This window comes from Schistocerca nitens, unplaced genomic scaffold (genome assembly GCF_023898315.1).
Source record: "Schistocerca nitens isolate TAMUIC-IGC-003100 unplaced genomic scaffold, iqSchNite1.1 HiC_scaffold_247, whole genome shotgun sequence".
NCBI lineage: Eukaryota > Metazoa > Arthropoda > Insecta > Orthoptera > Acrididae > Schistocerca > Schistocerca nitens.
Window position 1 is genome coordinate 26,656 of NW_026045788.1, and position 24,773 is coordinate 51,428.

The 24,773-nt window shown below is 54.7% G+C and overlaps 57 non-coding genes across 57 annotated transcripts; 46 read left to right on the forward strand and 11 right to left on the reverse strand.

Annotated features, from left to right (window-relative positions):
* Positions 1-31: 31 nt before the first annotated feature.
* Positions 32-102, forward strand: Trnag-gcc (transfer RNA glycine (anticodon GCC)). The gene has a single exon. It is a non-coding gene; the product is annotated as a tRNA-Gly (tRNA).
* Positions 103-483: 381 nt separating this feature from the next.
* On the forward strand, positions 484-556 carry Trnam-cau (transfer RNA methionine (anticodon CAU)). Its single transcript has one exon. It is a non-coding gene; the product is annotated as a tRNA-Met (tRNA).
* A 305-nt stretch (positions 557-861) lies between these two features.
* On the forward strand, positions 862-933 carry Trnae-uuc (transfer RNA glutamic acid (anticodon UUC)). Its single transcript has one exon. It is a non-coding gene; the product is annotated as a tRNA-Glu (tRNA).
* A 198-nt stretch (positions 934-1,131) lies between these two features.
* On the forward strand, positions 1,132-1,205 carry Trnai-aau (transfer RNA isoleucine (anticodon AAU)). The gene has a single exon. It is a non-coding gene; the product is annotated as a tRNA-Ile (tRNA).
* Positions 1,206-1,807: 602 nt separating this feature from the next.
* Positions 1,808-1,879, reverse strand: Trnag-ucc (transfer RNA glycine (anticodon UCC)). The gene has a single exon. It is a non-coding gene; the product is annotated as a tRNA-Gly (tRNA).
* A 340-nt stretch (positions 1,880-2,219) lies between these two features.
* On the forward strand, positions 2,220-2,290 carry Trnag-gcc (transfer RNA glycine (anticodon GCC)). The gene has a single exon. It is a non-coding gene; the product is annotated as a tRNA-Gly (tRNA).
* Positions 2,291-2,670: 380 nt separating this feature from the next.
* On the forward strand, positions 2,671-2,743 carry Trnam-cau (transfer RNA methionine (anticodon CAU)). The gene has a single exon. It is a non-coding gene; the product is annotated as a tRNA-Met (tRNA).
* Positions 2,744-3,048: 305 nt separating this feature from the next.
* Positions 3,049-3,120, forward strand: Trnae-uuc (transfer RNA glutamic acid (anticodon UUC)). The gene has a single exon. It is a non-coding gene; the product is annotated as a tRNA-Glu (tRNA).
* A 198-nt stretch (positions 3,121-3,318) lies between these two features.
* Trnai-aau (transfer RNA isoleucine (anticodon AAU)) lies at positions 3,319-3,392 on the forward strand. Its single transcript has one exon. It is a non-coding gene; the product is annotated as a tRNA-Ile (tRNA).
* Positions 3,393-3,994: 602 nt separating this feature from the next.
* Trnag-ucc (transfer RNA glycine (anticodon UCC)) lies at positions 3,995-4,066 on the reverse strand. Its single transcript has one exon. It is a non-coding gene; the product is annotated as a tRNA-Gly (tRNA).
* Positions 4,067-4,406: 340 nt separating this feature from the next.
* Positions 4,407-4,477, forward strand: Trnag-gcc (transfer RNA glycine (anticodon GCC)). The gene has a single exon. It is a non-coding gene; the product is annotated as a tRNA-Gly (tRNA).
* A 380-nt stretch (positions 4,478-4,857) lies between these two features.
* Positions 4,858-4,930, forward strand: Trnam-cau (transfer RNA methionine (anticodon CAU)). Its single transcript has one exon. It is a non-coding gene; the product is annotated as a tRNA-Met (tRNA).
* A 305-nt stretch (positions 4,931-5,235) lies between these two features.
* On the forward strand, positions 5,236-5,307 carry Trnae-uuc (transfer RNA glutamic acid (anticodon UUC)). Its single transcript has one exon. It is a non-coding gene; the product is annotated as a tRNA-Glu (tRNA).
* Positions 5,308-5,505: 198 nt separating this feature from the next.
* On the forward strand, positions 5,506-5,579 carry Trnai-aau (transfer RNA isoleucine (anticodon AAU)). The gene has a single exon. It is a non-coding gene; the product is annotated as a tRNA-Ile (tRNA).
* Positions 5,580-6,181: 602 nt separating this feature from the next.
* Trnag-ucc (transfer RNA glycine (anticodon UCC)) lies at positions 6,182-6,253 on the reverse strand. The gene has a single exon. It is a non-coding gene; the product is annotated as a tRNA-Gly (tRNA).
* Positions 6,254-6,593: 340 nt separating this feature from the next.
* On the forward strand, positions 6,594-6,664 carry Trnag-gcc (transfer RNA glycine (anticodon GCC)). Its single transcript has one exon. It is a non-coding gene; the product is annotated as a tRNA-Gly (tRNA).
* A 381-nt stretch (positions 6,665-7,045) lies between these two features.
* Positions 7,046-7,118, forward strand: Trnam-cau (transfer RNA methionine (anticodon CAU)). The gene has a single exon. It is a non-coding gene; the product is annotated as a tRNA-Met (tRNA).
* Positions 7,119-7,423: 305 nt separating this feature from the next.
* Positions 7,424-7,495, forward strand: Trnae-uuc (transfer RNA glutamic acid (anticodon UUC)). The gene has a single exon. It is a non-coding gene; the product is annotated as a tRNA-Glu (tRNA).
* A 198-nt stretch (positions 7,496-7,693) lies between these two features.
* Trnai-aau (transfer RNA isoleucine (anticodon AAU)) lies at positions 7,694-7,767 on the forward strand. Its single transcript has one exon. It is a non-coding gene; the product is annotated as a tRNA-Ile (tRNA).
* A 602-nt stretch (positions 7,768-8,369) lies between these two features.
* Trnag-ucc (transfer RNA glycine (anticodon UCC)) lies at positions 8,370-8,441 on the reverse strand. The gene has a single exon. It is a non-coding gene; the product is annotated as a tRNA-Gly (tRNA).
* Positions 8,442-8,781: 340 nt separating this feature from the next.
* Positions 8,782-8,852, forward strand: Trnag-gcc (transfer RNA glycine (anticodon GCC)). Its single transcript has one exon. It is a non-coding gene; the product is annotated as a tRNA-Gly (tRNA).
* Positions 8,853-9,232: 380 nt separating this feature from the next.
* Trnam-cau (transfer RNA methionine (anticodon CAU)) lies at positions 9,233-9,305 on the forward strand. Its single transcript has one exon. It is a non-coding gene; the product is annotated as a tRNA-Met (tRNA).
* A 305-nt stretch (positions 9,306-9,610) lies between these two features.
* Trnae-uuc (transfer RNA glutamic acid (anticodon UUC)) lies at positions 9,611-9,682 on the forward strand. The gene has a single exon. It is a non-coding gene; the product is annotated as a tRNA-Glu (tRNA).
* Positions 9,683-9,880: 198 nt separating this feature from the next.
* Positions 9,881-9,954, forward strand: Trnai-aau (transfer RNA isoleucine (anticodon AAU)). Its single transcript has one exon. It is a non-coding gene; the product is annotated as a tRNA-Ile (tRNA).
* A 602-nt stretch (positions 9,955-10,556) lies between these two features.
* Positions 10,557-10,628, reverse strand: Trnag-ucc (transfer RNA glycine (anticodon UCC)). Its single transcript has one exon. It is a non-coding gene; the product is annotated as a tRNA-Gly (tRNA).
* A 340-nt stretch (positions 10,629-10,968) lies between these two features.
* Positions 10,969-11,039, forward strand: Trnag-gcc (transfer RNA glycine (anticodon GCC)). The gene has a single exon. It is a non-coding gene; the product is annotated as a tRNA-Gly (tRNA).
* Positions 11,040-11,420: 381 nt separating this feature from the next.
* On the forward strand, positions 11,421-11,493 carry Trnam-cau (transfer RNA methionine (anticodon CAU)). Its single transcript has one exon. It is a non-coding gene; the product is annotated as a tRNA-Met (tRNA).
* Positions 11,494-11,798: 305 nt separating this feature from the next.
* Positions 11,799-11,870, forward strand: Trnae-uuc (transfer RNA glutamic acid (anticodon UUC)). Its single transcript has one exon. It is a non-coding gene; the product is annotated as a tRNA-Glu (tRNA).
* Positions 11,871-12,068: 198 nt separating this feature from the next.
* On the forward strand, positions 12,069-12,142 carry Trnai-aau (transfer RNA isoleucine (anticodon AAU)). Its single transcript has one exon. It is a non-coding gene; the product is annotated as a tRNA-Ile (tRNA).
* Positions 12,143-12,744: 602 nt separating this feature from the next.
* Positions 12,745-12,816, reverse strand: Trnag-ucc (transfer RNA glycine (anticodon UCC)). Its single transcript has one exon. It is a non-coding gene; the product is annotated as a tRNA-Gly (tRNA).
* A 340-nt stretch (positions 12,817-13,156) lies between these two features.
* On the forward strand, positions 13,157-13,227 carry Trnag-gcc (transfer RNA glycine (anticodon GCC)). Its single transcript has one exon. It is a non-coding gene; the product is annotated as a tRNA-Gly (tRNA).
* A 381-nt stretch (positions 13,228-13,608) lies between these two features.
* Trnam-cau (transfer RNA methionine (anticodon CAU)) lies at positions 13,609-13,681 on the forward strand. Its single transcript has one exon. It is a non-coding gene; the product is annotated as a tRNA-Met (tRNA).
* Positions 13,682-13,986: 305 nt separating this feature from the next.
* Trnae-uuc (transfer RNA glutamic acid (anticodon UUC)) lies at positions 13,987-14,058 on the forward strand. Its single transcript has one exon. It is a non-coding gene; the product is annotated as a tRNA-Glu (tRNA).
* A 198-nt stretch (positions 14,059-14,256) lies between these two features.
* Trnai-aau (transfer RNA isoleucine (anticodon AAU)) lies at positions 14,257-14,330 on the forward strand. The gene has a single exon. It is a non-coding gene; the product is annotated as a tRNA-Ile (tRNA).
* Positions 14,331-14,932: 602 nt separating this feature from the next.
* Trnag-ucc (transfer RNA glycine (anticodon UCC)) lies at positions 14,933-15,004 on the reverse strand. Its single transcript has one exon. It is a non-coding gene; the product is annotated as a tRNA-Gly (tRNA).
* A 340-nt stretch (positions 15,005-15,344) lies between these two features.
* Trnag-gcc (transfer RNA glycine (anticodon GCC)) lies at positions 15,345-15,415 on the forward strand. The gene has a single exon. It is a non-coding gene; the product is annotated as a tRNA-Gly (tRNA).
* Positions 15,416-15,795: 380 nt separating this feature from the next.
* Positions 15,796-15,868, forward strand: Trnam-cau (transfer RNA methionine (anticodon CAU)). Its single transcript has one exon. It is a non-coding gene; the product is annotated as a tRNA-Met (tRNA).
* A 305-nt stretch (positions 15,869-16,173) lies between these two features.
* Trnae-uuc (transfer RNA glutamic acid (anticodon UUC)) lies at positions 16,174-16,245 on the forward strand. The gene has a single exon. It is a non-coding gene; the product is annotated as a tRNA-Glu (tRNA).
* A 198-nt stretch (positions 16,246-16,443) lies between these two features.
* Positions 16,444-16,517, forward strand: Trnai-aau (transfer RNA isoleucine (anticodon AAU)). The gene has a single exon. It is a non-coding gene; the product is annotated as a tRNA-Ile (tRNA).
* Positions 16,518-17,119: 602 nt separating this feature from the next.
* On the reverse strand, positions 17,120-17,191 carry Trnag-ucc (transfer RNA glycine (anticodon UCC)). The gene has a single exon. It is a non-coding gene; the product is annotated as a tRNA-Gly (tRNA).
* A 340-nt stretch (positions 17,192-17,531) lies between these two features.
* Trnag-gcc (transfer RNA glycine (anticodon GCC)) lies at positions 17,532-17,602 on the forward strand. Its single transcript has one exon. It is a non-coding gene; the product is annotated as a tRNA-Gly (tRNA).
* Positions 17,603-17,983: 381 nt separating this feature from the next.
* Trnam-cau (transfer RNA methionine (anticodon CAU)) lies at positions 17,984-18,056 on the forward strand. The gene has a single exon. It is a non-coding gene; the product is annotated as a tRNA-Met (tRNA).
* Positions 18,057-18,361: 305 nt separating this feature from the next.
* Positions 18,362-18,433, forward strand: Trnae-uuc (transfer RNA glutamic acid (anticodon UUC)). The gene has a single exon. It is a non-coding gene; the product is annotated as a tRNA-Glu (tRNA).
* A 198-nt stretch (positions 18,434-18,631) lies between these two features.
* Trnai-aau (transfer RNA isoleucine (anticodon AAU)) lies at positions 18,632-18,705 on the forward strand. Its single transcript has one exon. It is a non-coding gene; the product is annotated as a tRNA-Ile (tRNA).
* Positions 18,706-19,307: 602 nt separating this feature from the next.
* Positions 19,308-19,379, reverse strand: Trnag-ucc (transfer RNA glycine (anticodon UCC)). The gene has a single exon. It is a non-coding gene; the product is annotated as a tRNA-Gly (tRNA).
* A 340-nt stretch (positions 19,380-19,719) lies between these two features.
* Positions 19,720-19,790, forward strand: Trnag-gcc (transfer RNA glycine (anticodon GCC)). The gene has a single exon. It is a non-coding gene; the product is annotated as a tRNA-Gly (tRNA).
* Positions 19,791-20,171: 381 nt separating this feature from the next.
* On the forward strand, positions 20,172-20,244 carry Trnam-cau (transfer RNA methionine (anticodon CAU)). Its single transcript has one exon. It is a non-coding gene; the product is annotated as a tRNA-Met (tRNA).
* A 305-nt stretch (positions 20,245-20,549) lies between these two features.
* Positions 20,550-20,621, forward strand: Trnae-uuc (transfer RNA glutamic acid (anticodon UUC)). Its single transcript has one exon. It is a non-coding gene; the product is annotated as a tRNA-Glu (tRNA).
* Positions 20,622-20,819: 198 nt separating this feature from the next.
* On the forward strand, positions 20,820-20,893 carry Trnai-aau (transfer RNA isoleucine (anticodon AAU)). Its single transcript has one exon. It is a non-coding gene; the product is annotated as a tRNA-Ile (tRNA).
* Positions 20,894-21,495: 602 nt separating this feature from the next.
* On the reverse strand, positions 21,496-21,567 carry Trnag-ucc (transfer RNA glycine (anticodon UCC)). The gene has a single exon. It is a non-coding gene; the product is annotated as a tRNA-Gly (tRNA).
* Positions 21,568-21,907: 340 nt separating this feature from the next.
* Positions 21,908-21,978, forward strand: Trnag-gcc (transfer RNA glycine (anticodon GCC)). Its single transcript has one exon. It is a non-coding gene; the product is annotated as a tRNA-Gly (tRNA).
* Positions 21,979-22,359: 381 nt separating this feature from the next.
* On the forward strand, positions 22,360-22,432 carry Trnam-cau (transfer RNA methionine (anticodon CAU)). The gene has a single exon. It is a non-coding gene; the product is annotated as a tRNA-Met (tRNA).
* Positions 22,433-22,737: 305 nt separating this feature from the next.
* Positions 22,738-22,809, forward strand: Trnae-uuc (transfer RNA glutamic acid (anticodon UUC)). The gene has a single exon. It is a non-coding gene; the product is annotated as a tRNA-Glu (tRNA).
* Positions 22,810-23,007: 198 nt separating this feature from the next.
* On the forward strand, positions 23,008-23,081 carry Trnai-aau (transfer RNA isoleucine (anticodon AAU)). The gene has a single exon. It is a non-coding gene; the product is annotated as a tRNA-Ile (tRNA).
* A 602-nt stretch (positions 23,082-23,683) lies between these two features.
* On the reverse strand, positions 23,684-23,755 carry Trnag-ucc (transfer RNA glycine (anticodon UCC)). The gene has a single exon. It is a non-coding gene; the product is annotated as a tRNA-Gly (tRNA).
* A 340-nt stretch (positions 23,756-24,095) lies between these two features.
* Positions 24,096-24,166, forward strand: Trnag-gcc (transfer RNA glycine (anticodon GCC)). The gene has a single exon. It is a non-coding gene; the product is annotated as a tRNA-Gly (tRNA).
* A 381-nt stretch (positions 24,167-24,547) lies between these two features.
* Positions 24,548-24,620, forward strand: Trnam-cau (transfer RNA methionine (anticodon CAU)). The gene has a single exon. It is a non-coding gene; the product is annotated as a tRNA-Met (tRNA).
* The last annotated feature ends 153 nt before the right edge of the window (positions 24,621-24,773 follow it).

The window sequence follows — 24,773 nt, forward strand, 5'->3', positions numbered from 1 at the left end:
GGGAAGCAGCGTGCAGTTACTACCGGCCCGAGCATCGGTGGTTCAGTGGCAGAGTGCTCGCCTGCCACGCGGGCGGCCCGGGTTCGATTCCCGGCCGATGCATCATTTTGCTTTTCCCACGATAATGCTGCCGTGTGGCTTGCGCGCTTGAGATGCACGATCCACATGAATGTATAGCTGGATTCCCTTGAGAAGAACCGAGAACGCAGCACTCGCGGGTCCCCACTAGGACGCTCGCATGGTGTTCTACAGACTAGCGTCGGCCTGGCCTCACAAGTTGCTGTGTCCAGGTGCCTCCGAGGCACTGAACGTTAACGACAAGGAGTGCTGCCTATCGTTTGCAAAAGCTGCAGCAACACCGCAATCAACTGGGCTGGCAATGCACGTGTAGCAACAGAACACGTTATCCAGGAAGTACAGTGTCTTTACGTCTAACATTGGGTGTGGTACTTAGCCAGTTTCCAGGACAAGCGCTTCACCTGTGCCTCGGTAGCGCAGTAGGCAGCGCGTAAGTCTCATAATCTTAAGGTCGTGAGTTCGATCCTCACCCGGGGCATTTAATTTTCTGTGACTGATGGTGATGCTGTTGCTAGGGCACCAACTTATTTCTTGTTTGTTATCCACAACGTTTTCAACGCTTCAGCGGGAAAATGTTTACTCCCTGTTATTGCTACTTACAGCTTCCCTTTTCCTCTTCTCCTAGCACAGCATGAAGCCAAAAACATTGCTCTGAGACGTTTGAGGTGCGCGCCTTGCCAGTCAGTATGCGCAAAGACGCTCGCAAAGAGAGAAGGGCGCCGACGCGGGACACGACACGAAATGCTACAAGCGACCGTCCGATCCGCGTCAGGAACGCCCACATCCGGTGTGGTCTAGTGGCTAGGATACCTGGCTTTCACCCAGGAGGCCCGGGTTCGATTCCCGGTACCGGAACGGAACTTTTTCCACACGAATCGTGACAAGTTTGAGCTGTCCGAGCTGCCGTTTCCTGTCCTGCTCGCAATATATCTACTGTTTCGTGACCGTCAGCAGAGTATAGACGAGGGAAGCAGACATCCGACGACCATAGAAATGGTGTACGGCTTCATGCCATACGTTTGCAGCGTAGGGCTGAGCGAGCGCAACTGTCGAGGCCCGTTAGCTCAGTTGGTTAGAGCGTCGTGCTAATAACGCGAAGGTCGTGGGTTCGATCCCCCCACGGGCCACAACGCTTTTACTACCACGAAAAGGCAGCGCCGATTTCAGCTGGCGAGTGTGATGACCAAAAGATCATCACCCTGCGTGGAAGTTGACAGAGGATCCGAACCCGACTTGTCGGGAAGCGCTACAGCATTCACTCGGCAATGGCCATAATACGTTGAATACACTGGTTCTCAACCGATAAAGAGAAGATGAAAGGAAATGTCCGATTGCCGATGCGTAACAACTTTGGCCCTTGTCGGTACTTGGGCGGGAGAGCGCATGGGGACACAGGGTACTGTTGGCAGTTTTACTTCCTATTTTTCTTTCTCCTTTGTTTTCGGAGCTACAGCCCGGTTCGGTCAGGGAGACGCCACCGTGAAATGAACGGGCGTGCTGTGTGTACATCGCCCCGCCTCTCCTTACCTCTCTCAGTCGTTTCTCGTGCTTGTCGTTTTGATATAGGCCGATTGGAGAGCGTCAGCTCTCGCGTCAGCTGAGCAAAGTCGAGACAAGTCGAGACAGTCGAGACACACTATAGGCTGGTCTGCAGCGAGTAAGAGGGGGAAAAAACATTAAGTTAAGGGCGCGTGGCGAAAGTACTCATACGTGACATTAAAAAGCCTGTTGCGGTGGCCGGGAATCGAACCCGGACCAACTGCTTGGAAGGCAACTATGCTGACCATTACACCACCACCGCACAAGCGAGCGCCCCGACGCCGCGCTGTGTCGGCTTCCCGCCTGTCGGCAGCGGCCGAAGGTGATCGTACCTGGCAGGCGCATTTCGAGGTAGGCTAGGGGAGCACATCCAGGCGCGTTCGGACAGCGTATCCGCGCACATTTCGCATCCTTGGCAAGAGTCGGCGCCGGCGACGCAAGAGTACGCAGAGGACCGCGTTCTGGCGGCATTTTTAAGCAGTACAGTGCAGGATTCAGCGTCTGCAGCATCTTCTCGACAGAATGCTACGGCGCTTGACGGCAGTCCCACTTTCCCTTGAGACATCTGCTCGGGAAGCAGCGTGCAGTTACTACCGGCCCGAGCATCGGTGGTTCAGTGGTAGAATGCTCGCCTGCCACGCGGGCGGCCCGGGTTCGATTCCCGGCCGATGCATCATTTTGCTTTTCCCACGATAATGCTGCCGTGTGGCTTGCGCGCTTGAGATGCACGATCCACATGAATGTATAGCAGGATTCCCTTGAGAAGAACCGAGAACGCAGCACTCGCGGGTCCCCACTAGGACGCTCGCATGGTGTTCTACAGACTAGCGTCGGCCTGGCCTCGCAAGTTGCTGTGTCCAGGTGCCTCCGAGGCACTGAACGTTAACGACAAGGAGTGCTGCCTATCGTTTGCAAATCTGCAGCAACACCGCAATCAACTGGGCTGGCAATGCACGTGTAGCAACAGAACACGTTATCCAGGAAGTACAGTGTCTTTACGTCTAACATTGGGTGTGGTACTTACCCAGTTTCCAGGACAAGCGCTTCACCTGTGCCTCGGTAGCGCAGTAGGCAGCGCGTAAGTCTCATAATCTTAAGGTCGTGAGTTCGATCCTCACCCGGGGCATTTAATTTTCTGTGACTGATGGTGATGCTGTTGCTAGGGCACCAACTTATTTCTTGTTTTTTATCCACAACGTTTTCAACGCTTCAGCGGGAAAATGTTTACTCCCTGTTATTGCTACTTACAGCTTCCCTTTTCCTCTTCTCCTAGCACAGCATGAAGCCAAAAACATTGCTCTGAGACGTTTGAGGTGCGCGCCTTGCCAGTCAGTATGCGCAAAGACGCTCGCAAAGAGAGAAGGGCGCCGACGCGGGACACGACACGAAATGCTACAAGCGACCGTCCGATCCGCCGCAGGAACGCCCGCATCCGGTGTGGTCTAGTGGCTAGGATACCTGGCTTTCACCCAGGAGGCCCGGGTTCGATTCCCGGTACCGGAACGGAACTTTTTCCACACGAATCGTGACAAGTTTGAGCTGTCCGAGCTGCCGTTTCCCGTCCTGCTCGCAATATATCTACTGTTTCGTGACCGTCAGCAGAGTATAGACGAGGGAAGCAGACATCCGACGACCATAGAAATGGTGTACGGCTTCATGCCATACGTTTGCAGCGTAGGGCTGAGCGAGTGCAACTGTCGAGGCCCGTTAGCTCAGTTGGTTAGAGCGTCGTGCTAATAACGCGAAGGTCGTGGGTTCGATCCCCCCACGGGCCACAACGCTTTTACTACCACGAAAAGGCAGCGCCGATTTCAGCTGGCGAGTGTGATGACCAAAACATCATCACCCTGCGTGGAAGTTGACAGAGGATCCGAACCCGACTTGTCGGGAAGCGCTACAGCATTCACTCGGCAATGGCCATAATATGTTGAATACACTGGTTCTCAACCGATAAAGAGAAGATGAAAGGAAATGTCCGATTGCCGATGCGTAACAACTTTGGCCCTTGTCGGTACTTGGGCGGGAGAGCGCATGGGGACACAGGGTACTGTTGGCAGTTTTACTTCCTATTTTTCTTTCTCCTTTGTTTTCGGAGCTACAGCCCGATTCGGTCAGGGAGACGCCACCGTGAAATGAACGGGCGTGCTGTGTGTACATCGCCTCGCCTCTCCTTACCTCTCTCAGTCGTTTCTCGTGCTTGTCGTTTTGATATAGGCCGATTGGAGAGCGTCAGCTCTCGCGTCAGCTGAGCAAAGTCGAGACAAGTCGAGACAGTCGAGACACACTATAGGCTGGTCTGCAGCGAGTAAGAGGGGGAAAAAACATTAAGTTAAGGGCGCGTGGCGAAAGTACTCATACGTGACATTAAAAAGCCTGTTGCGGTGGCCGGGAATCGAACCCGGACCAACTGCTTGGAAGGCAACTATGCTGACCATTACACCACCACCGCACAAGCGAGCGCCCCGACGCCGCGCTGTGTCGGCTTCCCGCCTGTCGGCAGCGGCCGAAGGTGATCGTACCTGGCAGGCGCATTTCGAGGTAGGCTAGGGGAGCACATCCAGGCGCGTTCGGACAGCGTATCCGCGCACATTTCGCATCCTTGGCAAGAGTCGGCGCCGGCGACGCAAGAGTACGCAGAGGACCGCGTTCTGGCGGCATTTTTAAGCAGTACAGTGCAGGATTCAGCGTCTGCAGCATCTTCTCGACAGAATGCTACGGCGCTTGACGGCAGTCCCACTTTCCCTTGAGACATCTGCTCGGGAAGCAGCGTGCAGTTACTACCGGCCCGAGCATCGGTGGTTCAGTGGTAGAATGCTCGCCTGCCACGCGGGCGGCCCGGGTTCGATTCCCGGCCGATGCATCATTTTGCTTTTCCCACGATAATGCTGCCGTGTGGCTTGCGCGCTTGAGATGCACGATCCACATGAATGTATAGCAGGATTCCCTTGAGAAGAACCGAGAACGCAGCACTCGCGGGTCCCCACTAGGACGCTCGCATGGTGTTCTACAGACTAGCGTCGGCCTGGCCTCGCAAGTTGCTGTGTCCAGGTGCCTCCGAGGCACTGAACGTTAACGACAAGGAGTGCTGCCTATCGTTTGCAAATCTGCAGCAACACCGCAATCAACTGGGCTGGCAATGCACGTGTAGCAACAGAACACGTTATCCAGGAAGTACAGTGTCTTTACGTCTAACATTGGGTGTGGTACTTACCCAGTTTCCAGGACAAGCTCTTCACCTGTGCCTCGGTAGCGCAGTAGGCAGCGCGTAAGTCTCATAATCTTAAGGTCGTGAGTTCGATCCTCACCCGGGGCATTTAATTTTCTGTGACTGATGGTGATGCTGTTGCTAGGGCACCAACTTATTTCTTGTTTTTTATCCACAACGTTTTCAACGCTTCAGCGGGAAAATGTTTACTCCCTGTTATTGCTACTTACAGCTTCCCTTTTCCTCTTCTCCTAGCACAGCATGAAGCCAAAAACATTGCTCTGAGACGTTTGAGGTGCGCGCCTTGCCAGTCAGTATGCGCAAAGACGCTCGCAAAGAGAGAAGGGCGCCGACGCGGGACACGACACGAAATGCTACAAGCGACCGTCCGATCCGCCGCAGGAACGCCCGCATCCGGTGTGGTCTAGTGGCTAGGATACCTGGCTTTCACCCAGGAGGCCCGGGTTCGATTCCCGGTACCGGAACGGAACTTTTTCCACACGAATCGTGACAAGTTTGAGCTGTCCGAGCTGCCGTTTCCCGTCCTGCTCGCAATATATCTACTGTTTCGTGACCGTCAGCAGAGTATAGACGAGGGAAGCAGACATCCGACGACCATAGAAATGGTGTACGGCTTCATGCCATACGTTTGCAGCGTAGGGCTGAGCGAGTGCAACTGTCGAGGCCCGTTAGCTCAGTTGGTTAGAGCGTCGTGCTAATAACGCGAAGGTCGTGGGTTCGATCCCCCCACGGGCCACAACGCTTTTACTACCACGAAAAGGCAGCGCCGATTTCAGCTGGCGAGTGTGATGACCAAAACATCATCACCCTGCGTGGAAGTTGACAGAGGATCCGAACCCGACTTGTCGGGAAGCGCTACAGCATTCACTCGGCAATGGCCATAATATGTTGAATACACTGGTTCTCAACCGATAAAGAGAAGATGAAAGGAAATGTCCGATTGCCGATGCGTAACAACTTTGGCCCTTGTCGGTACTTGGGCGGGAGAGCGCATGGGGACACAGGGTACTGTTGGCAGTTTTACTTCCTATTTTTCTTTCTCCTTTGTTTTCGGAGCTACAGCCCGATTCGGTCAGGGAGACGCCACCGTGAAATGAACGGGCGTGCTGTGTGTACATCGCCTCGCCTCTCCTTACCTCTCTCAGTCGTTTCTCGTGCTTGTCGTTTTGATATAGGCCGATTGGAGAGCGTCAGCTCTCGCGTCAGCTGAGCAAAGTCGAGACAAGTCGAGACAGTCGAGACACACTATAGGCTGGTCTGCAGCGAGTAAGAGGGGGAAAAAACATTAAGTTAAGGGCGCGTGGCGAAAGTACTCATACGTGACATTAAAAAGCCTGTTGCGGTGGCCGGGAATCGAACCCGGACCAACTGCTTGGAAGGCAACTATGCTGACCATTACACCACCACCGCACAAGCGAGCGCCCCGACGCCGCGCTGTGTCGGCTTCCCGCCTGTCGGCAGCGGCCGAAGGTGATCGTACCTGGCAGGCGCATTTCGAGGTAGGCTAGGGGAGCACATCCAGGCGCGTTCGGACAGCGTATCCGCGCACATTTCGCATCCTTGGCAAGAGTCGGCGCCGGCGACGCAAGAGTACGCAGAGGACCGCGTTCTGGCGGCATTTTTAAGCAGTACAGTGCAGGATTCAGCGTCTGCAGCATCTTCTCGACAGAATGCTACGGCGCTTGACGGCAGTCCCACTTTCCCTTGAGACATCTGCTCGGGAAGCAGCGTGCAGTTACTACCGGCCCGAGCATCGGTGGTTCAGTGGCAGAGTGCTCGCCTGCCACGCGGGCGGCCCGGGTTCGATTCCCGGCCGATGCATCATTTTGCTTTTCCCACGATAATGCTGCCGTGTGGCTTGCGCGCTTGAGATGCACGATCCACATGAATGTATAGCTGGATTCCCTTGAGAAGAACCGAGAACGCAGCACTCGCGGGTCCCCACTAGGACGCTCGCATGGTGTTCTACAGACTAGCGTCGGCCTGGCCTCACAAGTTGCTGTGTCCAGGTGCCTCCGAGGCACTGAACGTTAACGACAAGGAGTGCTGCCTATCGTTTGCAAAAGCTGCAGCAACACCGCAATCAACTGGGCTGGCAATGCACGTGTAGCAACAGAACACGTTATCCAGGAAGTACAGTGTCTTTACGTCTAACATTGGGTGTGGTACTTAGCCAGTTTCCAGGACAAGCGCTTCACCTGTGCCTCGGTAGCGCAGTAGGCAGCGCGTAAGTCTCATAATCTTAAGGTCGTGAGTTCGATCCTCACCCGGGGCATTTAATTTTCTGTGACTGATGGTGATGCTGTTGCTAGGGCACCAACTTATTTCTTGTTTGTTATCCACAACGTTTTCAACGCTTCAGCGGGAAAATGTTTACTCCCTGTTATTGCTACTTACAGCTTCCCTTTTCCTCTTCTCCTAGCACAGCATGAAGCCAAAAACATTGCTCTGAGACGTTTGAGGTGCGCGCCTTGCCAGTCAGTATGCGCAAAGACGCTCGCAAAGAGAGAAGGGCGCCGACGCGGGACACGACACGAAATGCTACAAGCGACCGTCCGATCCGCGTCAGGAACGCCCACATCCGGTGTGGTCTAGTGGCTAGGATACCTGGCTTTCACCCAGGAGGCCCGGGTTCGATTCCCGGTACCGGAACGGAACTTTTTCCACACGAATCGTGACAAGTTTGAGCTGTCCGAGCTGCCGTTTCCTGTCCTGCTCGCAATATATCTACTGTTTCGTGACCGTCAGCAGAGTATAGACGAGGGAAGCAGACATCCGACGACCATAGAAATGGTGTACGGCTTCATGCCATACGTTTGCAGCGTAGGGCTGAGCGAGCGCAACTGTCGAGGCCCGTTAGCTCAGTTGGTTAGAGCGTCGTGCTAATAACGCGAAGGTCGTGGGTTCGATCCCCCCACGGGCCACAACGCTTTTACTACCACGAAAAGGCAGCGCCGATTTCAGCTGGCGAGTGTGATGACCAAAAGATCATCACCCTGCGTGGAAGTTGACAGAGGATCCGAACCCGACTTGTCGGGAAGCGCTACAGCATTCACTCGGCAATGGCCATAATACGTTGAATACACTGGTTCTCAACCGATAAAGAGAAGATGAAAGGAAATGTCCGATTGCCGATGCGTAACAACTTTGGCCCTTGTCGGTACTTGGGCGGGAGAGCGCATGGGGACACAGGGTACTGTTGGCAGTTTTACTTCCTATTTTTCTTTCTCCTTTGTTTTCGGAGCTACAGCCCGGTTCGGTCAGGGAGACGCCACCGTGAAATGAACGGGCGTGCTGTGTGTACATCGCCCCGCCTCTCCTTACCTCTCTCAGTCGTTTCTCGTGCTTGTCGTTTTGATATAGGCCGATTGGAGAGCGTCAGCTCTCGCGTCAGCTGAGCAAAGTCGAGACAAGTCGAGACAGTCGAGACACACTATAGGCTGGTCTGCAGCGAGTAAGAGGGGGAAAAAACATTAAGTTAAGGGCGCGTGGCGAAAGTACTCATACGTGACATTAAAAAGCCTGTTGCGGTGGCCGGGAATCGAACCCGGACCAACTGCTTGGAAGGCAACTATGCTGACCATTACACCACCACCGCACAAGCGAGCGCCCCGACGCCGCGCTGTGTCGGCTTCCCGCCTGTCGGCAGCGGCCGAAGGTGATCGTACCTGGCAGGCGCATTTCGAGGTAGGCTAGGGGAGCACATCCAGGCGCGTTCGGACAGCGTATCCGCGCACATTTCGCATCCTTGGCAAGAGTCGGCGCCGGCGACGCAAGAGTACGCAGAGGACCGCGTTCTGGCGGCATTTTTAAGCAGTACAGTGCAGGATTCAGCGTCTGCAGCATCTTCTCGACAGAATGCTACGGCGCTTGACGGCAGTCCCACTTTCCCTTGAGACATCTGCTCGGGAAGCAGCGTGCAGTTACTACCGGCCCGAGCATCGGTGGTTCAGTGGTAGAATGCTCGCCTGCCACGCGGGCGGCCCGGGTTCGATTCCCGGCCGATGCATCATTTTGCTTTTCCCACGATAATGCTGCCGTGTGGCTTGCGCGCTTGAGATGCACGATCCACATGAATGTATAGCAGGATTCCCTTGAGAAGAACCGAGAACGCAGCACTCGCGGGTCCCCACTAGGACGCTCGCATGGTGTTCTACAGACTAGCGTCGGCCTGGCCTCGCAAGTTGCTGTGTCCAGGTGCCTCCGAGGCACTGAACGTTAACGACAAGGAGTGCTGCCTATCGTTTGCAAATCTGCAGCAACACCGCAATCAACTGGGCTGGCAATGCACGTGTAGCAACAGAACACGTTATCCAGGAAGTACAGTGTCTTTACGTCTAACATTGGGTGTGGTACTTACCCAGTTTCCAGGACAAGCGCTTCACCTGTGCCTCGGTAGCGCAGTAGGCAGCGCGTAAGTCTCATAATCTTAAGGTCGTGAGTTCGATCCTCACCCGGGGCATTTAATTTTCTGTGACTGATGGTGATGCTGTTGCTAGGGCACCAACTTATTTCTTGTTTTTTATCCACAACGTTTTCAACGCTTCAGCGGGAAAATGTTTACTCCCTGTTATTGCTACTTACAGCTTCCCTTTTCCTCTTCTCCTAGCACAGCATGAAGCCAAAAACATTGCTCTGAGACGTTTGAGGTGCGCGCCTTGCCAGTCAGTATGCGCAAAGACGCTCGCAAAGAGAGAAGGGCGCCGACGCGGGACACGACACGAAATGCTACAAGCGACCGTCCGATCCGCCGCAGGAACGCCCGCATCCGGTGTGGTCTAGTGGCTAGGATACCTGGCTTTCACCCAGGAGGCCCGGGTTCGATTCCCGGTACCGGAACGGAACTTTTTCCACACGAATCGTGACAAGTTTGAGCTGTCCGAGCTGCCGTTTCCCGTCCTGCTCGCAATATATCTACTGTTTCGTGACCGTCAGCAGAGTATAGACGAGGGAAGCAGACATCCGACGACCATAGAAATGGTGTACGGCTTCATGCCATACGTTTGCAGCGTAGGGCTGAGCGAGTGCAACTGTCGAGGCCCGTTAGCTCAGTTGGTTAGAGCGTCGTGCTAATAACGCGAAGGTCGTGGGTTCGATCCCCCCACGGGCCACAACGCTTTTACTACCACGAAAAGGCAGCGCCGATTTCAGCTGGCGAGTGTGATGACCAAAACATCATCACCCTGCGTGGAAGTTGACAGAGGATCCGAACCCGACTTGTCGGGAAGCGCTACAGCATTCACTCGGCAATGGCCATAATATGTTGAATACACTGGTTCTCAACCGATAAAGAGAAGATGAAAGGAAATGTCCGATTGCCGATGCGTAACAACTTTGGCCCTTGTCGGTACTTGGGCGGGAGAGCGCATGGGGACACAGGGTACTGTTGGCAGTTTTACTTCCTATTTTTCTTTCTCCTTTGTTTTCGGAGCTACAGCCCGATTCGGTCAGGGAGACGCCACCGTGAAATGAACGGGCGTGCTGTGTGTACATCGCCTCGCCTCTCCTTACCTCTCTCAGTCGTTTCTCGTGCTTGTCGTTTTGATATAGGCCGATTGGAGAGCGTCAGCTCTCGCGTCAGCTGAGCAAAGTCGAGACAAGTCGAGACAGTCGAGACACACTATAGGCTGGTCTGCAGCGAGTAAGAGGGGGAAAAAACATTAAGTTAAGGGCGCGTGGCGAAAGTACTCATACGTGACATTAAAAAGCCTGTTGCGGTGGCCGGGAATCGAACCCGGACCAACTGCTTGGAAGGCAACTATGCTGACCATTACACCACCACCGCACAAGCGAGCGCCCCGACGCCGCGCTGTGTCGGCTTCCCGCCTGTCGGCAGCGGCCGAAGGTGATCGTACCTGGCAGGCGCATTTCGAGGTAGGCTAGGGGAGCACATCCAGGCGCGTTCGGACAGCGTATCCGCGCACATTTCGCATCCTTGGCAAGAGTCGGCGCCGGCGACGCAAGAGTACGCAGAGGACCGCGTTCTGGCGGCATTTTTAAGCAGTACAGTGCAGGATTCAGCGTCTGCAGCATCTTCTCGACAGAATGCTACGGCGCTTGACGGCAGTCCCACTTTCCCTTGAGACATCTGCTCGGGAAGCAGCGTGCAGTTACTACCGGCCCGAGCATCGGTGGTTCAGTGGCAGAGTGCTCGCCTGCCACGCGGGCGGCCCGGGTTCGATTCCCGGCCGATGCATCATTTTGCTTTTCCCACGATAATGCTGCCGTGTGGCTTGCGCGCTTGAGATGCACGATCCACATGAATGTATAGCTGGATTCCCTTGAGAAGAACCGAGAACGCAGCACTCGCGGGTCCCCACTAGGACGCTCGCATGGTGTTCTACAGACTAGCGTCGGCCTGGCCTCACAAGTTGCTGTGTCCAGGTGCCTCCGAGGCACTGAACGTTAACGACAAGGAGTGCTGCCTATCGTTTGCAAAAGCTGCAGCAACACCGCAATCAACTGGGCTGGCAATGCACGTGTAGCAACAGAACACGTTATCCAGGAAGTACAGTGTCTTTACGTCTAACATTGGGTGTGGTACTTAGCCAGTTTCCAGGACAAGCGCTTCACCTGTGCCTCGGTAGCGCAGTAGGCAGCGCGTAAGTCTCATAATCTTAAGGTCGTGAGTTCGATCCTCACCCGGGGCATTTAATTTTCTGTGACTGATGGTGATGCTGTTGCTAGGGCACCAACTTATTTCTTGTTTGTTATCCACAACGTTTTCAACGCTTCAGCGGGAAAATGTTTACTCCCTGTTATTGCTACTTACAGCTTCCCTTTTCCTCTTCTCCTAGCACAGCATGAAGCCAAAAACATTGCTCTGAGACGTTTGAGGTGCGCGCCTTGCCAGTCAGTATGCGCAAAGACGCTCGCAAAGAGAGAAGGGCGCCGACGCGGGACACGACACGAAATGCTACAAGCGACCGTCCGATCCGCGTCAGGAACGCCCACATCCGGTGTGGTCTAGTGGCTAGGATACCTGGCTTTCACCCAGGAGGCCCGGGTTCGATTCCCGGTACCGGAACGGAACTTTTTCCACACGAATCGTGACAAGTTTGAGCTGTCCGAGCTGCCGTTTCCTGTCCTGCTCGCAATATATCTACTGTTTCGTGACCGTCAGCAGAGTATAGACGAGGGAAGCAGACATCCGACGACCATAGAAATGGTGTACGGCTTCATGCCATACGTTTGCAGCGTAGGGCTGAGCGAGCGCAACTGTCGAGGCCCGTTAGCTCAGTTGGTTAGAGCGTCGTGCTAATAACGCGAAGGTCGTGGGTTCGATCCCCCCACGGGCCACAACGCTTTTACTACCACGAAAAGGCAGCGCCGATTTCAGCTGGCGAGTGTGATGACCAAAAGATCATCACCCTGCGTGGAAGTTGACAGAGGATCCGAACCCGACTTGTCGGGAAGCGCTACAGCATTCACTCGGCAATGGCCATAATACGTTGAATACACTGGTTCTCAACCGATAAAGAGAAGATGAAAGGAAATGTCCGATTGCCGATGCGTAACAACTTTGGCCCTTGTCGGTACTTGGGCGGGAGAGCGCATGGGGACACAGGGTACTGTTGGCAGTTTTACTTCCTATTTTTCTTTCTCCTTTGTTTTCGGAGCTACAGCCCGATTCGGTCAGGGAGACGCCACCGTGAAATGAACGGGCGTGCTGTGTGTACATCGCCTCGCCTCTCCTTACCTCTCTCAGTCGTTTCTCGTGCTTGTCGTTTTGATATAGGCCGATTGGAGAGCGTCAGCTCTCGCGTCAGCTGAGCAAAGTCGAGACAAGTCGAGACAGTCGAGACACACTATAGGCTGGTCTGCAGCGAGTAAGAGGGGGAAAAAACATTAAGTTAAGGGCGCGTGGCGAAAGTACTCATACGTGACATTAAAAAGCCTGTTGCGGTGGCCGGGAATCGAACCCGGACCAACTGCTTGGAAGGCAACTATGCTGACCATTACACCACCACCGCACAAGCGAGCGCCCCGACGCCGCGCTGTGTCGGCTTCCCGCCTGTCGGCAGCGGCCGAAGGTGATCGTACCTGGCAGGCGCATTTCGAGGTAGGCTAGGGGAGCACATCCAGGCGCGTTCGGACAGCGTATCCGCGCACATTTCGCATCCTTGGCAAGAGTCGGCGCCGGCGACGCAAGAGTACGCAGAGGACCGCGTTCTGGCGGCATTTTTAAGCAGTACAGTGCAGGATTCAGCGTCTGCAGCATCTTCTCGACAGAATGCTACGGCGCTTGACGGCAGTCCCACTTTCCCTTGAGACATCTGCTCGGGAAGCAGCGTGCAGTTACTACCGGCCCGAGCATCGGTGGTTCAGTGGCAGAGTGCTCGCCTGCCACGCGGGCGGCCCGGGTTCGATTCCCGGCCGATGCATCATTTTGCTTTTCCCACGATAATGCTGCCGTGTGGCTTGCGCGCTTGAGATGCACGATCCACATGAATGTATAGCTGGATTCCCTTGAGAAGAACCGAGAACGCAGCACTCGCGGGTCCCCACTAGGACGCTCGCATGGTGTTCTACAGACTAGCGTCGGCCTGGCCTCACAAGTTGCTGTGTCCAGGTGCCTCCGAGGCACTGAACGTTAACGACAAGGAGTGCTGCCTATCGTTTGCAAAAGCTGCAGCAACACCGCAATCAACTGGGCTGGCAATGCACGTGTAGCAACAGAACACGTTATCCAGGAAGTACAGTGTCTTTACGTCTAACATTGGGTGTGGTACTTAGCCAGTTTCCAGGACAAGCGCTTCACCTGTGCCTCGGTAGCGCAGTAGGCAGCGCGTAAGTCTCATAATCTTAAGGTCGTGAGTTCGATCCTCACCCGGGGCATTTAATTTTCTGTGACTGATGGTGATGCTGTTGCTAGGGCACCAACTTATTTCTTGTTTGTTATCCACAACGTTTTCAACGCTTCAGCGGGAAAATGTTTACTCCCTGTTATTGCTACTTACAGCTTCCCTTTTCCTCTTCTCCTAGCACAGCATGAAGCCAAAAACATTGCTCTGAGACGTTTGAGGTGCGCGCCTTGCCAGTCAGTATGCGCAAAGACGCTCGCAAAGAGAGAAGGGCGCCGACGCGGGACACGACACGAAATGCTACAAGCGACCGTCCGATCCGCGTCAGGAACGCCCACATCCGGTGTGGTCTAGTGGCTAGGATACCTGGCTTTCACCCAGGAGGCCCGGGTTCGATTCCCGGTACCGGAACGGAGCTTTTTCCACACGAATCGTGACAAGTTTGAGCTGTCCGAGCTGCCGTTTCCTGTCCTGCTCGCAATATATCTACTGTTTCGTGACCGTCAGCAGAGTATAGACGAGGGAAGCAGACATCCGACGACCATAGAAATGGTGTACGGCTTCATGCCATACGTTTGCAGCGTAGGGCTGAGCGAGCGCAACTGTCGAGGCCCGTTAGCTCAGTTGGTTAGAGCGTCGTGCTAATAACGCGAAGGTCGTGGGTTCGATCCCCCCACGGGCCACAACGCTTTTACTACCACGAAAAGGCAGCGCCGATTTCAGCTGGCGAGTGTGATGACCAAAAGATCATCACCCTGCGTGGAAGTTGACAGAGGATCCGAACCCGACTTGTCGGGAAGCGCTACAGCATTCACTCGGCAATGGCCATAATACGTTGAATACACTGGTTCTCAACCGATAAAGAGAAGATGAAAGGAAATGTCCGATTGCCGATGCGTAACAACTTTGGCCCTTGTCGGTACTTGGGCGGGAGAGCGCATGGGGACACAGGGTACTGTTGGCAGTTTTACTTCCTATTTTTCTTTCTCCTTTGTTTTCGGAGCTACAGCCCGGTTCGGTCAGGGAGACGCCACCGTGAAATGAACGGGCGTGCTGTGTGTACATCGCCCCGCCTCTCCTTACCTCTCTCAGTCGTTTCTCGTGCTTGTCGTTTTGATATAGGCCGATTGGAGAGCGTCAGCTCTCGCGTCAGCTGAGCAAAGTCGAGACAAGTCGAGACAGTCGAGACACACTATAGGCTGGTCTGCAGCGAGTAAGAGGGGGAAAAAACATTAAGTTAAGGGCGCGTGGCGAAAGTACTCATACGTGACATTAAAAAGCCTGTTGCGGTGGCCGGGAATCGAACCCGGACCAACTGCTTGGAAGGCAACTATGCTGACCATTACACCACCACCGCACAAGCGAGCGCCCCGACGCCGCGCTGTGTCGGCTTCCCGCCTGTCGGCAGCGGCCGAAGGTGATCGTACCTGGCAGGCGCATTTCGAGGTAGGCTAGGGGAGCACATCCAGGCGCGTTCGGACAGCGTATCCGCGCACATTTCGCATCCTTGGCAAGAGTCGGCGCCGGCGACGCAAGAGTACGCAGAGGACCGCGTTCTGGCGGCATTTTTAAGCAGTACAGTGCAGGATTCAGCGTCTGCAGCATCTTCTCGACAGAATGCTACGGCGCTTGACGGCAGTCCCACTTTCCCTTGAGACATCTGCTCGGGAAGCAGCGTGCAGTTACTACCGGCCCGAGCATCGGTGGTTCAGTGGCAGAGTGCTCGCCTGCCACGCGGGCGGCCCGGGTTCGATTCCCGGCCGATGCATCATTTTGCTTTTCCCACGATAATGCTGCCGTGTGGCTTGCGCGCTTGAGATGCACGATCCACATGAATGTATAGCTGGATTCCCTTGAGAAGAACCGAGAACGCAGCACTCGCGGGTCCCCACTAGGACGCTCGCATGGTGTTCTACAGACTAGCGTCGGCCTGGCCTCGCAAGTTGCTGTGTCCAGGTGCCTCCGAGGCACTGAACGTTAACGACAAGGAGTGCTGCCTATCGTTTGCAAATCTGCAGCAACACCGCAATCAACTGGGCTGGCAATGCACGTGTAGCAACAGAACACGTTATCCAGGAAGTACAGTGTCTTTACGTCTAACATTGGGTGTGGTACTTAGCCAGTTTCCAGGACAAGCGCTTCACCTGTGCCTCGGTAGCGCAGTAGGCAGCGCGTAAGTCTCATAATCTTAAGGTCGTGAGTTCGATCCTCACCCGGGGCATTTAATTTTCTGTGACTGATGGTGATGCTGTTGCTAGGGCACCAACTTATTTCTTGTTTGTTATCCACAACGTTTTCAACGCTTCAGCGGGAAAATGTTTACTCCCTGTTATTGCTACTTACAGCTTCCCTTTTCCTCTTCTCCTAGCACAGCATGAAGCCAAAAACATTGCTCTGAGACGTTTGAGGTGCGCGCCTTGCCAGTCAGTATGCGCAAAGACGCTCGCAAAGAGAGAAGGGCGCCGACGCGGGACACGACACGAAATGCTACAAGCGACCGTCCGATCCGCGTCAGGAACGCCCACATCCGGTGTGGTCTAGTGGCTAGGATACCTGGCTTTCACCCAGGAGGCCCGGGTTCGATTCCCGGTACCGGAACGGAACTTTTTCCACACGAATCGTGACAAGTTTGAGCTGTCCGAGCTGCCGTTTCCCGTCCTGCTCGCAATATATCTACTGTTTCGTGACCGTCAGCAGAGTATAGACGAGGGAAGCAGACATCCGACGACCATAGAAATGGTGTACGGCTTCATGCCATACGTTTGCAGCGTAGGGCTGAGCGAGCGCAACTGTCGAGGCCCGTTAGCTCAGTTGGTTAGAGCGTCGTGCTAATAACGCGAAGGTCGTGGGTTCGATCCCCCCACGGGCCACAACGCTTTTACTACCACGAAAAGGCAGCGCCGATTTCAGCTGGCGAGTGTGATGACCAAAACATCATCACCCTGCGTGGAAGTTGACAGAGGATCCGAACCCGACTTGTCGGGAAGCGCTACAGCATTCACTCGGCAATGGCCATAATATGTTGAATACACTGGTTCTCAACCGATAAAGAGAAGATGAAAGGAAATGTCCGATTGCCGATGCGTAACAACTTTGGCCCTTGTCGGTACTTGGGCGGGAGAGCGCATGGGGACACAGGGTACTGTTGGCAGTTTTACTTCCTATTTTTCTTTCTCCTTTGTTTTCGGAGCTACAGCCCGATTCGGTCAGGGAGACGCCACCGTGAAATGAACGGGCGTGCTGTGTGTACATCGCCTCGCCTCTCCTTACCTCTCTCAGTCGTTTCTCGTGCTTGTCGTTTTGATATAGGCCGATTGGAGAGCGTCAGCTCTCGCGTCAGCTGAGCAAAGTCGAGACAAGTCGAGACAGTCGAGACACACTATAGGCTGGTCTGCAGCGAGTAAGAGGGGGAAAAAACATTAAGTTAAGGGCGCGTGGCGAAAGTACTCATACGTGAAATTAAAAAGCCTGTTGCGGTGGCCGGGAATCGAACCCGGACCAACTGCTTGGAAGGCAACTATGCTGACCATTACACCACCACCGCACAAGCGAGCGCCCCGACGCCGCGCTGTGTCGGCTTCCCGCCTGTCGGCAGCGGCCGAAGGTGATCGTACCTGGCAGGCGCATTTCGAGGTAGGCTAGGGGAGCACATCCAGGCGCGTTCGGACAGCGTATCCGCGCACATTTCGCATCCTTGGCAAGAGTCGGCGCCGGCGACGCAAGAGTACGCAGAGGACCGCGTTCTGGCGGCATTTTTAAGCAGTACAGTGCAGGATTCAGCGTCTGCAGCATCTTCTCGACAGAATGCTACGGCGCTTGACGGCAGTCCCACTTTCCCTTGAGACATCTGCTCGGGAAGCAGCGTGCAGTTACTACCGGCCCGAGCATCGGTGGTTCAGTGGCAGAGTGCTCGCCTGCCACGCGGGCGGCCCGGGTTCGATTCCCGGCCGATGCATCATTTTGCTTTTCCCACGATAATGCTGCCGTGTGGCTTGCGCGCTTGAGATGCACGATCCACATGAATGTATAGCTGGATTCCCTTGAGAAGAACCGAGAACGCAGCACTCGCGGGTCCCCACTAGGACGCTCGCATGGTGTTCTACAGACTAGCGTCGGCCTGGCCTCACAAGTTGCTGTGTCCAGGTGCCTCCGAGGCACTGAACGTTAACGACAAGGAGTGCTGCCTATCGTTTGCAAAAGCTGCAGCAACACCGCAATCAACTGGGCTGGCAATGCACGTGTAGCAACAGAACACGTTATCCAGGAAGTACAGTGTCTTTACGTCTAACATTGGGTGTGGTACTTAGCCAGTTTCCAGGACAAGCGCTTCACCTGTGCCTCGGTAGCGCAGTAGGCAGCGCGTAAGTCTCATAATCTTAAGGTCGTGAGTTCGATCCTCACCCGGGGCATTTAATTTTCTGTGACTGATGGTGATGCTGTTGCTAGGGCACCAACTTATTTCTTGTTTGTTATCCACAACGTTTTCAACGCTTCAGCGGGAAAATGTTTACTCCCTGTTATTGCTACTTACAGCTTCCCTTTTCCTCTTCTCCTAGCACAGCATGAAGCCAAAAACATTGCTCTGAGACGTTTGAGGTGCGCGCCTTGCCAGTCAGTATGCGCAAAGACGCTCGCAAAGAGAGAAGGGCGCCGACGCGGGACACGACACGAAATGCTACAAGCGACCGTCCGATCCGCGTCAGGAACGCCCACATCCGGTGTGGTCTAGTGGCTAGGATACCTGGCTTTCACCCAGGAGGCCCGGGTTCGATTCCCGGTACCGGACCGGAACTTTTTCCACACGAATCGTGACAAGTTTGAGCTGTCCGAGCTGCCGTTTCCCGTCCTGCTCGCAATATATCTACTGTTTCGTGACCGTCAGCAGAGTATAGACGAGGGAAGCAGACATCCGACGACCATAGAAATGGTGTACGGCTTCATGCCATACGTTTGCAGCGTAGGGCTGAGCGAGCGCAACTGTCGAGGCCCGTTAGCTCAGTTGGTTAGAGCGTCGTGCTAATAACGCGAAGGTCGTGGGTTCGATCCCCCCACGGGCCACAACGCTTTTACTACCACGAAAAGGCAGCGCCGATTTCAGCTGGCGAGTGTGATGACCAAAACATCATCACCCTGCGTGGAAGTTGACAGAGGATCCGAACCCGACTTGTCGGGAAGCGCTACAGCATTCACTCGGCAATGGCCATAATATGTTGAATACACTGGTTCTCAACCGATAAAGAGAAGATGAAAGGAAATGTCCGATTGCCGATGCGTAACAACTTTGGCCCTTGTCGGTACTTGGGCGGGAGAGCGCATGGGGACACAGGGTACTGTTGGCAGTTTTACTTCCTATTTTTCTTTCTCCTTTGTTTTCGGAGCTACAGCCCGATTCGGTCAGGGAGACGCCACCGTGAAATGAACGGGCGTGCTGTGTGTACATCGCCTCGCCTCTCCTTACCTCTCTCAGTCGTTTCTCGTGCTTGTCGTTTTGATATAGGCCGATTGGAGAGCGTCAGCTCTCGCGTCAGCTGAGCAAAGTCGAGACAAGTCGAGACAGTCGAGACACACTATAGGCTGGTCTGCAGCGAGTAAGAGGGGGAAAAAACATTAAGTTAAGGGCGCGTGGCGAAAGTACTCATACGTGACATTAAAAAGCCTGTTGCGGTGGCCGGGAATCGAACCCGGACCAACTGCTTGGAAGGCAACTATGCTGACCATTACACCACCACCGCACAAGCGAGCGCCCCGACGCCGCGCTGTGTCGGCTTCCCGCCTGTCGGCAGCGGCCGAAGGTGATCGTACCTGGCAGGCGCATTTCGAGGTAGGCTAGGGGAGCACATCCAGGCGCGTTCGGACAGCGTATCCGCGCACATTTCGCATCCTTGGCAAGAGTCGGCGCCGGCGACGCAAGAGTACGCAGAGGACCGCGTTCTGGCGGCATTTTTAAGCAGTACAGTGCAGGATTCAGCGTCTGCAGCATCTTCTCGACAGAATGCTACGGCGCTTGACGGCAGTCCCACTTTCCCTTGAGACATCTGCTCGGGAAGCAGCGTGCAGTTACTACCGGCCCGAGCATCGGTGGTTCAGTGGCAGAGTGCTCGCCTGCCACGCGGGCGGCCCGGGTTCGATTCCCGGCCGATGCATCATTTTGCTTTTCCCACGATAATGCTGCCGTGTGGCTTGCGCGCTTGAGATGCACGATCCACATGAATGTATAGCTGGATTCCCTTGAGAAGAACCGAGAACGCAGCACTCGCGGGTCCCCACTAGGACGCTCGCATGGTGTTCTACAGACTAGCGTCGGCCTGGCCTCACAAGTTGCTGTGTCCAGGTGCCTCCGAGGCACTGAACGTTAACGACAAGGAGTGCTGCCTATCGTTTGCAAAAGCTGCAGCAACACCGCAATCAACTGGGCTGGCAATGCACGTGTAGCAACAGAACACGTTATCCAGGAAGTACAGTGTCTTTACGTCTAACATTGGGTGTGGTACTTAGCCAGTTTCCAGGACAAGCGCTTCACCTGTGCCTCGGTAGCGCAGTAGGCAGCGCGTAAGTCTCATAATCTTAAGGTCGTGAGTTCGATCCTCACCCGGGGCATTTAATTTTCTGTGACTGATGGTGATGCTGTTGCTAGGGCACCAACTTATTTCTTGTTTGTTATCCACAACGTTTTCAACGCTTCAGCGGGAAAATGTTTACTCCCTGTTATTGCTACTTACAGCTTCCCTTTTCCTCTTCTCCTAGCACAGCATGAAGCCAAAAACATTGCTCTGAGACGTTTGAGGTGCGCGCCTTGCCAGTCAGTATGCGCAAAGACGCTCGCAAAGAGAGAAGGGCGCCGACGCGGGACACGACACGAAATGCTACAAGCGACCGTCCGATCCGCGTCAGGAACGCCCACATCCGGTGTGGTCTAGTGGCTAGGATACCTGGCTTTCACCCAGGAGGCCCGGGTTCGATTCCCGGTACCGGACCGGAACTTTTTCCACACGAATCGTGACAAGTTTGAGCTGTCCGAGCTGCCGTTTCCCGTCCTGCTCGCAATATATCTACTGTTTCGTGACCGTCAGCAGAGTATAGACGAGGGAAGCAGACATCCGACGACCATAGAAATGGTGTACGGCTTCATGCCATACGTTTGCAGCGTAGGGCTGAGCGAGCGCAACTGTCGAGGCCCGTTAGCTCAGTTGGTTAGAGCGTCGTGCTAATAACGCGAAGGTCGTGGGTTCGATCCCCCCACGGGCCACAACGCTTTTACTACCACGAAAAGGCAGCGCCGATTTCAGCTGGCGAGTGTGATGACCAAAACATCATCACCCTGCGTGGAAGTTGACAGAGGATCCGAACCCGACTTGTCGGGAAGCGCTACAGCATTCACTCGGCAATGGCCATAATATGTTGAATACACTGGTTCTCAACCGATAAAGAGAAGATGAAAGGAAATGTCCGATTGCCGATGCGTAACAACTTTGGCCCTTGTCGGTACTTGGGCGGGAGAGCGCATGGGGACACAGGGTACTGTTGGCAGTTTTACTTCCTATTTTTCTTTCTCCTTTGTTTTCGGAGCTACAGCCCGATTCGGTCAGGGAGACGCCACCGTGAAATGAACGGGCGTGCTGTGTGTACATCGCCTCGCCTCTCCTTACCTCTCTCAGTCGTTTCTCGTGCTTGTCGTTTTGATATAGGCCGATTGGAGAGCGTCAGCTCTCGCGTCAGCTGAGCAAAGTCGAGACAAGTCGAGACAGTCGAGACACACTATAGGCTGGTCTGCAGCGAGTAAGAGGGGGAAAAAACATTAAGTTAAGGGCGCGTGGCGAAAGTACTCATACGTGACATTAAAAAGCCTGTTGCGGTGGCCGGGAATCGAACCCGGACCAACTGCTTGGAAGGCAACTATGCTGACCATTACACCACCACCGCACAAGCGAGCGCCCCGACGCCGCGCTGTGTCGGCTTCCCGCCTGTCGGCAGCGGCCGAAGGTGATCGTACCTGGCAGGCGCATTTCGAGGTAGGCTAGGGGAGCACATCCAGGCGCGTTCGGACAGCGTATCCGCGCACATTTCGCATCCTTGGCAAGAGTCGGCGCCGGCGACGCAAGAGTACGCAGAGGACCGCGTTCTGGCGGCATTTTTAAGCAGTACAGTGCAGGATTCAGCGTCTGCAGCATCTTCTCGACAGAATGCTACGGCGCTTGACGGCAGTCCCACTTTCCCTTGAGACATCTGCTCGGGAAGCAGCGTGCAGTTACTACCGGCCCGAGCATCGGTGGTTCAGTGGCAGAGTGCTCGCCTGCCACGCGGGCGGCCCGGGTTCGATTCCCGGCCGATGCATCATTTTGCTTTTCCCACGATAATGCTGCCGTGTGGCTTGCGCGCTTGAGATGCACGATCCACATGAATGTATAGCTGGATTCCCTTGAGAAGAACCGAGAACGCAGCACTCGCGGGTCCCCACTAGGACGCTCGCATGGTGTTCTACAGACTAGCGTCGGCCTGGCCTCACAAGTTGCTGTGTCCAGGTGCCTCCGAGGCACTGAACGTTAACGACAAGGAGTGCTGCCTATCGTTTGCAAAAGCTGCAGCAACACCGCAATCAACTGGGCTGGCAATGCACGTGTAGCAACAGAACACGTTATCCAGGAAGTACAGTGTCTTTACGTCTAACATTGGGTGTGGTACTTAGCCAGTTTCCAGGACAAGCGCTTCACCTGTGCCTCGGTAGCGCAGTAGGCAGCGCGTAAGTCTCATAATCTTAAGGTCGTGAGTTCGATCCTCACCCGGGGCATTTAATTTTCTGTGACTGATGGTGATGCTGTTGCTAGGGCACCAACTTATTTCTTGTTTGTTATCCACAACGTTTTCAACGCTTCAGCGGGAAAATGTTTACTCCCTGTTATTGCTACTTACAGCTTCCCTTTTCCTCTTCTCCTAGCACAGCATGAAGCCAAAAACATTGCTCTGAGACGTTTGAGGTGCGCGCCTTGCCAGTCAGTATGCGCAAAGACGCTCGCAAAGAGAGAAGGGCGCCGACGCGGGACACGACACGAAATGCTACAAGCGACCGTCCGATCCGCGTCAGGAACGCCCACATCCGGTGTGGTCTAGTGGCTAGGATACCTGGCTTTCACCCAGGAGGCCCGGGTTCGATTCCCGGTACCGGACCGGAACTTTTTCCACACGAATCGTGACAAGTTTGAGCTGTCCGAGCTGCCGTTTCCCGTCCTGCTCGCAATATATCTACTGTTTCGTGACCGTCAGCAGAGTATAGACGAGGGAAGCAGACATCCGACGACCATAGAAATGGTGTACGGCTTCATGCCATACGTTTGCAGCGTAGGGCTGAGCGAGCGCAACTGTCGAGGCCCGTTAGCTCAGTTGGTTAGAGCGTCGTGCTAATAACGCGAAGGTCGTGGGTTCGATCCCCCCACGGGCCACAACGCTTTTACTACCACGAAAAGGCAGCGCCGATTTCAGCTGGCGAGTGTGATGACCAAAACATCATCACCCTGCGTGGAAGTTGACAGAGGATCCGAACCCGACTTGTCGGGAAGCGCTACAGCATTCACTCGGCAATGGCCATAATATGTTGAATACACTGGTTCTCAACCGATAAAGAGAAGATGAAAGGAAATGTCCGATTGCCGATGCGTAACAACTTTGGCCCTTGTCGGTACTTGGGCGGGAGAGCGCATGGGGACACAGGGTACTGTTGGCAGTTTTACTTCCTATTTTTCTTTCTCCTTTGTTTTCGGAGCTACAGCCCGATTCGGTCAGGGAGACGCCACCGTGAAATGAACGGGCGTGCTGTGTGTACATCGCCTCGCCTCTCCTTACCTCTCTCAGTCGTTTCTCGTGCTTGTCGTTTTGATATAGGCCGATTGGAGAGCGTCAGCTCTCGCGTCAGCTGAGCAAAGTCGAGACAAGTCGAGACAGTCGAGACACACTATAGGCTGGTCTGCAGCGAGTAAGAGGGGGAAAAAACATTAAGTTAAGGGCGCGTGGCGAAAGTACTCATACGTGACATTAAAAAGCCTGTTGCGGTGGCCGGGAATCGAACCCGGACCAACTGCTTGGAAGGCAACTATGCTGACCATTACACCACCACCGCACAAGCGAGCGCCCCGACGCCGCGCTGTGTCGGCTTCCCGCCTGTCGGCAGCGGCCGAAGGTGATCGTACCTGGCAGGCGCATTTCGAGGTAGGCTAGGGGAGCACATCCAGGCGCGTTCGGACAGCGTATCCGCGCACATTTCGCATCCTTGGCAAGAGTCGGCGCCGGCGACGCAAGAGTACGCAGAGGACCGCGTTCTGGCGGCATTTTTAAGCAGTACAGTGCAGGATTCAGCGTCTGCAGCATCTTCTCGACAGAATGCTACGGCGCTTGACGGCAGTCCCACTTTCCCTTGAGACATCTGCTCGGGAAGCAGCGTGCAGTTACTACCGGCCCGAGCATCGGTGGTTCAGTGGCAGAGTGCTCGCCTGCCACGCGGGCGGCCCGGGTTCGATTCCCGGCCGATGCATCATTTTGCTTTTCCCACGATAATGCTGCCGTGTGGCTTGCGCGCTTGAGATGCACGATCCACATGAATGTATAGCTGGATTCCCTTGAGAAGAACCGAGAACGCAGCACTCGCGGGTCCCCACTAGGACGCTCGCATGGTGTTCTACAGACTAGCGTCGGCCTGGCCTCACAAGTTGCTGTGTCCAGGTGCCTCCGAGGCACTGAACGTTAACGACAAGGAGTGCTGCCTATCGTTTGCAAAAGCTGCAGCAACACCGCAATCAACTGGGCTGGCAATGCACGTGTAGCAACAGAACACGTTATCCAGGAAGTACAGTGTCTTTACGTCTAACATTGGGTGTGGTACTTAGCCAGTTTCCAGGACAAGCGCTTCACCTGTGCCTCGGTAGCGCAGTAGGCAGCGCGTAAGTCTCATAATCTTAAGGTCGTGAGTTCGATCCTCACCCGGGGCATTTAATTTTCTGTGACTGATGGTGATGCTGTTGCTAGGGCACCAACTTATTTCTTGTTTGTTATCCACAACGTTTTCAACGCTTCAGCGGGAAAATGTTTACTCCCTGTTATTGCTACTTACAGCTTCCCTTTTCCTCTTCTCCTAGCACAGC